The 12695-nt window shown below is 42.1% G+C and overlaps 1 protein-coding gene across 1 annotated transcript in view; it reads left to right on the forward strand.

Annotated features, from left to right (window-relative positions):
- The first annotated feature begins 698 nt into the window (after window positions 1–698).
- Window positions 699–12695, forward strand: part of SETD5 (SET domain containing 5) — a 158213-nt gene continuing 146216 nt past the window's right edge. The window contains exon 1 of the mRNA XM_033926164.1: window positions 699–929. The gene's annotated coding sequence lies outside the window, so the exon portion shown is untranslated. The remainder of the gene's footprint in view (window positions 930–12695) is intronic.

The following is a 12695-nucleotide window of genomic DNA, read 5'->3' on the forward strand; positions in this document are numbered from 1 at the left end:
GGTTTATTCTCAAGAGGTAGATCATGGATATCAAGAAAATAGTTGGAGAAAAAAAAAAAGGCAGCGAGGATATTTAAGGAAGTAACACAAATTGTTTCTAATTTATTTTTATTCTGAAATTTACCTCCAGCATTTACATAGCACCTGTATCTGGTGCATATCTCCTTTACCGTAAGTGTAAGATGTCAAGTTGTAGATATGCTAGATTTCAAATTACTTTTAGTTGGTAATTATACTGTTAATTCAAAATCATTGTGGCATGAACACCATTAAACAATACAAGCTCCCGAAAGCATCTTTGTAAACTTAAGCTAGCGGAACTAAGTTGTAGAACTATCACTAAAAGGCTACTTAAAAAAAAAAGTACAGTTTATATGGCTGGCACCATCTGCAGCATTGCATAGTCATAGTGTGACCAGTCAGACTCTGTGCCTGACATGTTCACATTTAAAAAGCCCCAGAAAAGTCAGAACTAAGGCCAGAAATAATATTCTCAAGCCCAGAAAAGTACAACAGCCTAGGTTCTTCAATTACAACGTTGCAGAAAATGAGTTCTTCTCCAATAGCTCAAAAAATGGAGACTCAACCTAGCTCTGATAGGTTTGTCTCCAAACCAATTAAAATAAGGTTCAGGCAAAATGCCTGTTAAGAAAGCCTTGCACTTTCCCTGGACATCCACAGGAGGGAGCCCAAGAGAACCTCAGAGCAGTGCAGGCCCATAGAGAGCAGGGTGTGGCTCACATATTGAAAGCCAAGCAGTGTTTGTTCTACAGTTGGAGAGGACAAGGAAAAGGGATGGTTCTCTTGCCACTGCTCAAGCTAATAATCTGGAACTCATGGTGGTGGATGAGATAGTTCCAAGCCCAGAAGATGAAGCTCTACCTGAGGAACTTTGTGAGGGGATATTGCCAGTAGCAGAAGCCATGGAAGTAGGTGTAACCTTTAAGGCCTACTGTGTTTGAACTGTTTTTTGTTGTTGAAAGTTTTGCTTGCATACCTCTACTATGAACAATTTTGTCTTTCTGCTGTTTTGAGGACTTTGAAGAGCAGTATGGTGTATTGCCAGTGACTAGAATATAAAGAGTTTTTTTTTTTCTTTGGCTAAAGGAACCCCTAGCAATGCTAAAGCCTCAGGCAGGGCACTTTCTTGTGCTTCCTAAGTTCTGGATTGACAATGTTTTTGCTTTGTGAGATTATGTTTTTTTTGAATGAAGTAATTAAATGGAACTGAGAATTGTTTGGGGAGAAGTTTGTCAAAACCTTGAGTGGGAGTCTATGAAACTTGTCAATTCTCCTCTCAGCTCAGGGCCAGAGCTGAGGGCTTCCTGGACATTTTCTTTTGAATTTGTGTTTTGGAAAGTTATGCACTGAAGGATAATGTTCTAAGCTAGCTGGACTGATGCTCCTTTCTGAGCAGGCCTGATTTGAGGGCCAGAGTAAGGCCTAGGCCCAGGTGAGGCCTAGTTGCTGTAGGCTGTGCTGGACTTTTGCCATGAGTTTTTTTTGTATTTTTTTTCTTGTTTGCCATTCTGTTTGAACTGTTATGGAATAAAGAAACCTGAATTAGAATCCTGCAAACTTTGAAGACACAGTATTGAATGTGTGACTGGTTTCATGATTCCTTTTTGATTTTTATTTGCTTAATACCTTGCCTGTAGGGCTGGACTCCTTATCGAGCAGCGTGCCCAGTGCAGTAAAACTGTGGGGCTCTTATCAGCCTAGGGCAGGGCCCGGTGGCTGCAATGTGTTGCCAGAACTTTCACAAGGTTGTACTATAATATGGCCTTAAAGATGCTGATTGCTTGATAAAACACAGTTACTTACCTGTAACGGGTGTTATCCAAGGGCAGCAGGCAGCTATTCTCACATGGGGGTGATGTCATCCATGGAGCCCGGTATGGACATTGCAAAATTGTACTGTTACTTTAAAAAAAAAAATTTTTAGTTTCAAGACTGCCTGTACCGCATGTGCCTTCCAGCCCAGTTAGCTCATGGGACCATTAGTTAAGTAAAAATGCTAAGAAGCCAACTAGCGGAGGTGGGAGGGTTGTGAGAATATCTGCCTGTTCTCGGATAAAGCAAATATTTACCGATAACGGGTGTGATCCATGGACAGCAGGCAGATATTCTTACATGTGGGTGAAGTCATCCATGGAGCCTGGCACAGTCAGTCCACAAGTGTAGTGTCATGTTGTTTTAAAAAAAAAAAAACAACAAAAAACCTTGGAAGACCAACTGCACACGTGCCTTTGCACCTGCTGCACCATCAATTCAGTAAAAATAGCTAAGAAACCAATTAGGGGAGGTAGGATGGTTATAAGAATATCTGCCTGCTGTCCCTGGATCACACCTGTTACAGGTAAGTTAACTGTTTTATCCCAGGCCAGGTAACATTCTTAAATGTGGGATTCCTTAGCTGCCAGGGTCATGAGTCTGGTTGAGAATAATTGATATAGGCATATGAGCCAGGCAAAACCCAATAGGGTTGGAGGGAAGTTAGCTACTAAATAGAAAAAAAAATTGTCGGGTACTTCTTAACCGCATAACCATGAGTTCTACGCGGTTTACAAAAGATGATAAACTAAAGACAATTTAAGAATGACAAAAAAATTATTTGACCAAGTATTTTGAAAAGAGATAGGTTTTCAGTTGAGTTCTGTAATATTTATAAGAGCAAGCTCCAAGCAATAACAATCAAAATTCTGTCATGTGAAGCTGCTTGGAATGCTAAAGTATGGTCCAGAAATTTCTTACTTTTACAGCCCTGTACTGATGGAAAGGTGAATAGGACATGAGACTTTCTACTATTTTTAAACAATGCTGTTTGATCAAACTATCTTGCCTGGAATGATTCTCCAAACTAATGAGATTTGAAGGTGTGGTGGGTGGGCTACTGAAGTCGTCATTGCTCATATTTTGTTTGCGGTGACATGGCCCTCAAGTATCGGCCCAGCCTGAGTGTAGCAAAAGGATATATAGTCTGCTAGCTGTGTTGAGATGGTTCTTTTTAGTGACAGGAGCTCCAATTCTGTGTAGATCGAATGATAGGAACATCTGAGTAGAAGTTGTGAGGCTTAGTCTGATCTAAGTAATAGATGAAGGCTCATTTACAGTCCAGTGTGTGGAATGCAGCTTCACCAGAATGAGAATGTGGTCTTGGAAAGAAGACAGAACTATAGTCTGAGATGAAATGCCAAGACCACCTTTGGGAGGGACTTCAGATGAGTACAGAGAACCGTCTAGTCGTGGTAGAATGTTGTAAAAGGTGGATCCAACACCAGTGCTTAAGTTCACAATCTCTGTGTGCAGATGTGATAGATATGAGGAGTACCACTTTCCAAGTGAGATACTTGAGAGATGAAATCGGGAGGCTTCATCAAAGTGGTAAATACCACATTAAGATTCCATGTAGAGAATGACACGGGGAAAAAATTTGTCCCCACGATTACTGTCCCCGCAGCATCCATACAAGCCTCAGTACTGCAATATTTAGCTTATTCCTTCCTTATAAATCAATGTTCTGGCTGCTGAACTAGAAAAAGAGATGTTCAGCTGGCAGGGCTTTGTTTCTAAATTTTTATCAACAACTAATATACTACTGTATCCTAAAGCGAAATAGAAAATTTTTTTTGTACCTTTGTTGTCTGGTTTCTGCTTTCCTCATCTCATTCAATTCCTTCCATCCACTGTCTTCTCTCTGCATCTTCCATTTGCTCTGTAAGGCGGAAGTCATTATGCCATTGTATAGATCCATGGTGAGGCCCCACCTGGAATACTGTGTGCAATTCTGGAGGCCGCATTATCGCAAGGATGTGCTGAGACTGGAGTCGGTGCAAAGAATGGCCACCCGGATGGTCTCGGGACTCAAGGATCTACCATACGAAAAACGGCTTGACAAATTACAGCTATACTCGCTCGAGGAGCGCAGAGAGAGGGGGGACATGATCGAGACGTTCAAGTATCTTACGGGCCGCATCGAGGCGGAGGAAGATATTTTCTTTTTCAAGGGTCCCACGACAACAAGAGGGCATCCGTTGAAAATCAGGGGCGGGAAACTACGAGGTGACACCAGGAAATTCTTTTTCACTGAAAGAGTGGTTGATCGCTGGAATAGTCTTCCACTACAGGTGATTGAGGCCAGCAGCGTGCCTGATTTTAAGGCCAAATGGGATCGGCACATGGGATCTATTCACAGGGCAAAGGTAGGGGAGGGACATTAAGGTGGGCAGACTAGATGGGCCGTGGGCCCTTATCTGCCGTCTATTTCTATGTTTCTATGTTTCTATGTTACTGTGCCTCTCCCTTCATCCCCCCCCCCCCCAATTGGTCTGGCACCCATTTTCTTCCCTCTGCTCCCCCCATTGTCTGGCATCTCTGTCTTCCACATTTCCCTTTCAGCGTCTTCTCCCCTCCCTGTCTTCCCCATATTTTCCCTTTCAGCATCTGTTCCGTTCTTTCCACCACCACCCTTCCCTCTTGCCACCTCACCACCCTTCAGCACCCTTTGCGTGGTCTGAGAATTTTCCTCCCCCTTACCTTCGAGGTGTATTTTAAGTTTCCAGAGTAAGTTGCTGAAGCCGCCGTAGCCTGCCTGCGTTTGCGTGCGTCTGTGGGTGGCAGCTTCTCCTCTGATGCAACCGTATGTTAATTGGCACATTGTTTTGGTGTTTTTGTACACCGCCTAGAAGGCTTGATTGGGCGGTATAAGAAATTTTAAATAAACTTGAAACTTGATTTCGGTAAGTCTGCCGGTTTTACTTCATTTTGTTTTTGCTGGCTTTTAGCTTTGACCTGCTGAGTTTAGTTTTTTATGGGTTGTTTTTTGTTCCTGTGACTTCGATCTGGTATTTAGCACCTTTACTTTCATTTTTCAAAGTTTGAGACCGCAGCCTCTTCACACATTGTCAACATTCCTCTTTCCTCTGCTGTTTTCGTGTCCTTGGAGACTTCGATTCAGCTTCCCCACACCTTTTTTCCTAGCCTCGGTAGTTTTTAGTTGCCTTGTGGTTTAGTTTTAGCATGACTGACTATACGATGTCATGCCACAGCGTTTCTATAATTTACGACAAAGGATGGGGCAGTTTTTCTTAGACTCCCCATTGGTTGATTAAGTATGTATGACATGTTACTCTTTTCATGCCCTGTTTGTTTTGTCCTAGCCTCCGGGCAGAGGTTCTATTTTTAGTTCTCTAGCGGTTCTGTTTTAGTTTGGCTCTTTGCGCAGTCTTACAACAGTGGCGCTACATTTTATTACAATAGAGGATCGGGTAGTTTTTTTTCCACAAACCCCCCCCCCCTTTTGTCTATTTTGCAGATGTTTGATATTTTACATGAGACATTTATTTAACAAATGTATATGCAGGTCTTTAGATATGTTTTGATGACATTCTTTAGAGAGAATTTTTGGGCTAATTCAGGATCCCCCACTTAGTTTTATTTAGCATACACATATGCAAGTTGTGTTTTTTTTACGTCCGTTTGTCTTACATTTTTACTTAGGAAATTTGTCTGGCTAATTTGCACACCTTTCCTTATTTTAAGGACTCCTCAAAACCGCATATCATTTCTGCCATACTAACTATTTGTTAGTTATTGACTGGTATGTTTTATTCCTTTTCAGCACTTTTTTCACTTGTTAAGATGTTGCAGTCTTCTTATCTTATTTTATGATGCTTAAAATTTTTTTAACTTCTTTTTTAAATTACCAGAGCCTGGGACTAACATGATCTGAATAATGACCAGACAACAAAAGGTAGAAAATAATTTTATTTGTGATTACAATATGTCAGATTTGAAATGTATATCATGCCGAAACTGGTGTTAGACCGCGAATGTGAGCTAGGATTTAGCATAAAGAGACAGTCTTTTTTGTTTATTTTGTTTACACCACAGTGCCAGTGTGGGTAGGGGAGGGCAAAGGGGTGAAGAGGTTATAAAATCCACCAGGATGTTTGAAAAAAAAACAAAACACCCAATTGGGCAGGCAAATCGAATTAAAAATTTGATTCAGTAGGCTGAATCAATTTTTTTCCTGAATCGGGCAGCACTAGTTAAAGTCTGGAACAGAAGACCTGGAAGTTTGTGGTTATGGGGGAAGCGAAGAGGTCTGTCTCTGTTCCTCAATCTGCAAAGATTTGATGAAAAACCTTGGAATTGTGTCCACTTGTGAGGCTGAAGGATTCAACTCAATTTGTCATCTGCTAATACATTTTGCTGTTCTGCCAGGTAAACTGCTTGCAGGAAAATGTGTGAGGGATCACCCAAGACTAGATTTGATCGTTTCCTGGCAGAGACAGTGAGATCCCGCTCCATGGGCTGTGAATGGCCTTGTCCCCCGTACCCATGGCAAGCAGTTTATTTTTCCCTCCCGTTCCGGTGGGTTACCCGCGGCTAACCATGTCATTCTCTACTTGAGACAGTCCTGGAATCTGCTGGTAATCTAGAGTAGTGTTTTTCAACTGCCAGTCCGCAGAAATTTCCTGCCAGTCCATGGCTGGAACGTGCCTCGGGCCTGAGGAGATTAGTTCACAAAGCTGCGGGAGGCGGCTTCTATGCGGCTTCTATGCATGTCCTGCGCCGGAACTGGCAGCCTTCTCTCTGACATTGCACATCAGGGAAGACTTCTGGATGATGCGCGGGACACATGAGGAGCCGCCGCACATAGCTTTGTGAACTGATCTCAGGCCCGAGGCACGTTCGGCTGCGGACCGGCAGTGAGGAAGAGGGAGCCGGCTGCGGGCAGCATAAAACAGCCAGGTGGGAGCGCTGGTATGTTTAAAAAATCTAGCACTAGTTAGAAGTTGTTCTTGGTTTTACAAAGCATTAAATTTATACTTATCAAAAGAAGCTCAGGTTCTGTTTTTTTTAATGTAAACCCACTGGTTGTTCTGAACTGCAGTCTGAGGTATTTTTCTAGATGTGACATGGACAAAGAGGGATTACTGTAAGATTCTTGTTAAGGCCACACGAGCCCTTTAGAAAACAGATGAGAATGTTTTAATGTCCTTGTATCGCTTCATGGGGCAACTACACCTCAAATACCGTGTGCAATTCTGGTCGCTACATCTCAAAAAAGATATAGCAGAATTGCAAAGGGGGAGGAAGACAAGAGAGACAGCTGGCTTAATCAAGGCGTTTGAAAGCGAGAGGGCAGGACAGCCAGCCTCACCCAACTGCCTGTGATGAAGGGATGGCACATGGAGGGAGACAACAAAGGTAGGGGAATGATTTTATTTCAGCTTTGGATTTAGATTCTAACTCTTTTGATTGGCAGATCTTGATCCATCTGTTGTAAAAACGTGGTGAATGTGAGACTCTCAGGTGGTGATCTTGTAGGGCAGGGGTAGGCAATTCCAGTCCTCGAGAGCCAGAGCCAGGTCAGGTTTTCAGGATATCCACAATAAATATGCATGAGATAGATTTGCATCTCAAGGAGGCAGTGCATGCAAATCCATTTCATACATATTAATTGTGGATATCCTGAAAACCTGACCTGGCTCCGGCTCTCGCGGACCGGAATTGCCTACCCCTGTTCTAGGGGGTGAAGGAGATGGGGCTGAAGAGATCCCTTATGACTTATCAGCCTAGAGCAGGGTTGGCAATTCCGGTCCTCGAGAGCCGGAGCCAGGTCAGGTTTTCAGGATATCCACAATGAATATGTATGAGATGGATTTGCATGCACTGCCTCCTTGAGATACAAATCTATCTCATGCATATTTATTGTGGATATCCTGAAAACCTGACCTGGCTCCAAAGGAAGAGTAGTTAGAGAAGTCTAAAGTGTATTCCTCGATGCCCTGTGAGGATAGGAGCATTAGATCAGGGAGTCTCCAAAGTCCCTCCTTGAGGGCTGAATCCAGTCGGGTTTTCAGGATTTCCCCAATGAATATGCATGAGATCTATGTGCATGTACTACTTTCAATGCATATTCATTGGGGAAATCCTGAAAACCCGACTGGATTCGGCCCTCAAGGAGGGACTTTGGGGACCCCTGCATTAGACAGACAAATGTTGAAAAGCACTTCTAGATCTTCAATGTTTGGATGTTGTTTTCCTTGATCTCGACCTGTGTCATTAGCGAGATCTGGTCACCAAGGTCTGTACAGGTCAGTGCTCAAGTAGGGCCAGCGCTAGCTGTGTCATTGCAGAGGCTTGAGCTTTTTGTGTCCGCAGCATGTTGGCCAACTCCCCTTTTAGAATCTCCTCTCTTGCAAAGAGATGTCACCAGTAGCGTAGTGGTCGGTACAGTAGGTGCCACAGGTTGTCTAGGTGTTGGTAATCTTGGTCATGAGGCACACCTTTTAAGGAGAGCATCCCTTGTTGTGCCAGTGCCCGAGGTGTCTTATGGGTATCAGCATTTGAAGTTGCAGGCATTTTTGGTGCTGTCTGCTCCCAAAGCCGATAGAAAATGTTTGTGAAATTGGAGCTGCCTAGCCTTCAGTGTTTACATGAAAGTAGATGGTGAGTAGGATCAAGACACTGAAGACACCAATTATGTGGATCAGCGATTTCTGTCCTGCTGCACCAAGTGCACCACTTAAAATCACTGGACTGCTTTGACAGGGGTAAACCTAAAATCTAGTACCTGGGTGGCCAATTTTAGTTACACCGATTTTTTTAAAAGGGTGATCTGGGAAATTACAGACCGGTAAACCTGAAAATGGTGGAAACAATTATAAAAAAGAAGATAGGGTTAAATGGTCATTTTTCTCAGTGGAGGAGAGTAAACAGTGGAGTACCTTAGGCATCTGTACTGGGACTGATGCTATTTAACTTATTTATAAATGATCTGGAAATTGGAATAAGTGAGGTGATTGTCAAAATGCATGCAGATTGAGAAAAATTGCAGGTAGACCTTAGGAAGACTGGTCGTCCAAGTGGTAGATGGAATTTAATGTGGACAAATGCAAAGTGATACATATTGGGAAGAAGGTCCCAAATTACAGATGCCAGGGTCCACCTTGGGGGTTAGTGCCCAAGAAAAGGATCTGGGTGTCATTGTAGACAATACGATGAAACCTTCTGCCCAATGTGTGGTGGCGGCCAAAAAACCAAACAGGATACTAAGAATTAATAAAAAAAGGGACAAGTAACAAAACAAAGAATGTTACTGCAGTGGTCCCCAACCCTGTCCTGGAGGACCACCAGGCCAATTGGATTTTCAGGTTAGCCCTAATGAATATGCATGAAGCAGATTTGCATGCCTGTCACTTCCATTATATGCAATTCTCTCTCATGCATATTTTTATATACCACCATATCACAAACAGTTCTAAGCGGTTTACAAGGGAAGAGACTGTCTACAGACAGCGACATTACAGAGATTGGCATGTTAAGTTTAGTCAGGTTTATCTGGAAGTGTTTTGAAAGTACATCAGGTTGAAGTGAGGTCGGAGAAATTTGTCAAAGAGATAAGTTTTTATTGACTTCCTAAACGTTTGGTACGAAAGTGCATTTGAGATGAAGTTGGCTAAACATTTGTTCCATTTGCCTGCTTGGAACGATAATGTTCTATCGAGTTATCTCTTGTAGGTGCGGCCCTTTAGGTATGGAAAAGCGGTACAAGTAGGTACTGTGTGTATTAGTTGTGCCTGGGAATTTGAATTGGTGAGACAGATAGGTTGGGGATGAACGTGTCATGATTTGGAAGCAAACTTAAAAATGACCCTTGCTTCCACAGCCAGTCAGTGTAGTTTTCTGTAATATGGGCTTACATGGTCTGATTTCTTGAGGCCATAAATGAGACGACTGCAGCATTTTGGGTGACTCTGTTTGATGGTTTTCATGAGAGATCCCAAGTATATAATATTGTAGTAGTCTAAAGTACTTAAGATCAGGGATTGAACCAGCAGTCGAAAAGAAACCAAAGTATTGTTTAGGGCTCTTCAGCTTGGAAAATTGACAGCTGAGAGGAGATAATTTGAAGTCTACAAAATCCTGAGTGGAGTAGTACACTTTTGCATTATCCGACCGGGCTCCATGGATGACATCACCCAGGTGAGAATATGCTGTCTGTTTGTCCTAAGATAAAGGTTTTACTGCTGGTTAATTCCTAAGGAGAAGCCCAAAGATTATAGCAGTAGACAAGACCAGTTCAAATAGCCCTTGGCTCCTTGTGATCTTGAGTAGGTCACTTTATCCTCTATGACCTCAAGTACAAACAGATTGTGAACCGTCCAGGGCCATACCTTTATGTAAATTTTATGCTACAACTAAAAAAGGGTTGAGCTAAAGCCAATATAGAAGGAAAAAAATAAACTACAACTAATTCACATCTAAGTCATACAAACATATTGCCCCTTCCCCCAAATAAGTCAACCAGTATCTGATTTTGTATGCATCACCCTGCATTTAATGATTACTTTAGTACAATATGTGCATTCTTCATGAAAAATGATGGCTTTTTCAGCAAATAACACGTATGCACAGTTTCAAGATGATGTAGCAGAAAGCCCAGGGCTTTTTTTACACCGGTACCTTTACTTACACCCCCTTCCTCAAGTCTAACTTTCCTTTTGTCTTTCCAAAAATTATTTTGTTGTCAGCAATGGCTCCCAAATGCTGCCTTGCCATATCCCACATGTGACAAAACAGGAAATATGGGAGACAGGCTGTGGAGAGAAGACTAGGGTCTCTGTGGCAGGGAAGTGCTTGGGATTTGCTGGCATGACTTTGGGAAAGCCAAAAGAAAGATTATTTTTGGGGGGGGGAGTGTAAGTGAGAACAGGAGGCAGAAGGGAGACGTTGATGGGATAATTAGAGGGAGAGGTATCAGATTAAGGGAGGGAAAAGAGTAAGATGGACTTGGTGGGCTTACTATAATTATGGATTAGAGCCATAGCTAGTGACCCCACCTTAAGGTTGCCCTGCATGAGTACCAGTATCTTTTTACCTACAAAAAGAAAAGGCACTGAGAAAGCCAATTTGGAAACTTTAACAAATAGCTTAGCCCACCATAATCATGTTTGTTAATGAAAACTCTGACCTTGAAAGGGTGCTGCCTTGCAGAAGGATGTTACGTTCTTAATAAAAACAAACAAACCAGGTTTTCCAGTTCCGCTGTAGAGGGAACCACTGGAATACATATGCCGCAAATCTGATTGTAAAACCTAAGTCTCATTCAGTGATCTTATGTGTGGGGGGGGGGGGGTCACTGTACTGGGGCTTTTAAAATTATTATTATTAACAGATTTTTGTACTTTCCTGTGTGTATTGACAAGTTTATCATTCTTCAAGCAATAAATGGCCTTTGCTTTAGCAAAGATAAGAATGTTATGTTATATTTTCTTATTACTACTGCTGTAGTGCTTTTAGTTGGCTGCCATAACTTACAAATAGCTGTAGTTAATCCTCTCTTGGGATCAACATTTCCATTACTACAAGAGGGTGCTGATAAGTCCTTGGCTTTGTAAAGAAAACAAGCTTTGGGACTGAAAAAATGTGTTTACTCTACATATTCACCACTGAGCTCCACACATTTATGACTGCGTTGTTCTAACTTCTTTAACCCATCCAAGAAAAATTCTTTTGGCTGTGCTGCAAACCACTTGTCCGCAGCTAATGTGGCATCCTCAATGCTTGAAAACTTTCTTCCCTCAAGGTGTTTCTTGAGGTTAGGAAAGAGGTAGTAGTCTGAAGGTGCCAAATCAGGTGAGTAGGCCGGGTGTTTTAGAAATTCAAAGTGAAGATCTGCCAATTTCTGCTGTGTAATGGCCACCTTGTGAAGAGCGGCATTGTCTTGAACAAACAAGATTCCTTTTGAAAGCTTGCCTCGATGTTTGGAAACCAGTTGCTGCTTCAGTTTGTCAAGAAGTGCAATATAGTACTTTGCTGTGGTGGTTGCACCCTTTTCCAGGTAATCTACAAGCAAAATTCCATCTTTGTCCCAGAAGACAGATGCTAACACCTTGCTTGATGACTTCTGTGACTTGAATTTCTTGGGACGGGGGGAACCAATGTGCCTCCATTCTTTGGAATGTTCTTTTTTCTCTCTTTCATATATATATATCCAAGTTTCATCCATAGTTATGAGACTATTCAAAAATCCTACAGGATCCTGCCGAAATAGGTCCAAAATAGATTGTGAGGCAACCATTCGATCATGCTTCTGCTCAGCATTGAGATATTTGGGAACCCATTTGGTCGAGAGCTTTCTCATGTCTAAAATCTCATGAATAATATAGCCTACTCGTTCTCGGGATATCTCCAGGGTCTCTGCTATCTTTGCAGTGGATATTCTTCGATCATCTAGGATCATGGAATGTATGGCATCCACATTTTCTGGAACTGCCACTTGAGTTGGTCTCCCAGAACGTTCTTTGTCTTCTGTGCTCCAATGTCCTGTTCTAAATGCAGCAACCCATTTCTTGACTGTGGAATAGGAAGGGCACTTATCCCCTAATGTAAGTGACATATCATCATAAATTTTTTTGGCCGAGTTCCCTTTTAGGAAGAGATATTTTATTACCGCTCGACACTCTTTTGCAGTAAAATCTCCATTTTGCGACATTTTCACTTCAGATCTGCAAAAAAATGAAATTTAGGTCAGACATAAATGAAAAACTTTGAAGTGATTAAAGCATTAGTCTAAAAGTAGGTGAAATAGGAAAAACCAAAGACTTTATCAGCACCCCCTTGCATCTTTTTATTATGGCATGCTTATTGAACTTGGAAATGATTAGATCAAACTGGGTCAT

Source organism: Geotrypetes seraphini, chromosome 17 (assembly GCF_902459505.1).
Source record: "Geotrypetes seraphini chromosome 17, aGeoSer1.1, whole genome shotgun sequence".
In the NCBI taxonomy this organism is placed as follows: Eukaryota; Metazoa; Chordata; class Amphibia; order Gymnophiona; family Dermophiidae; genus Geotrypetes; species Geotrypetes seraphini.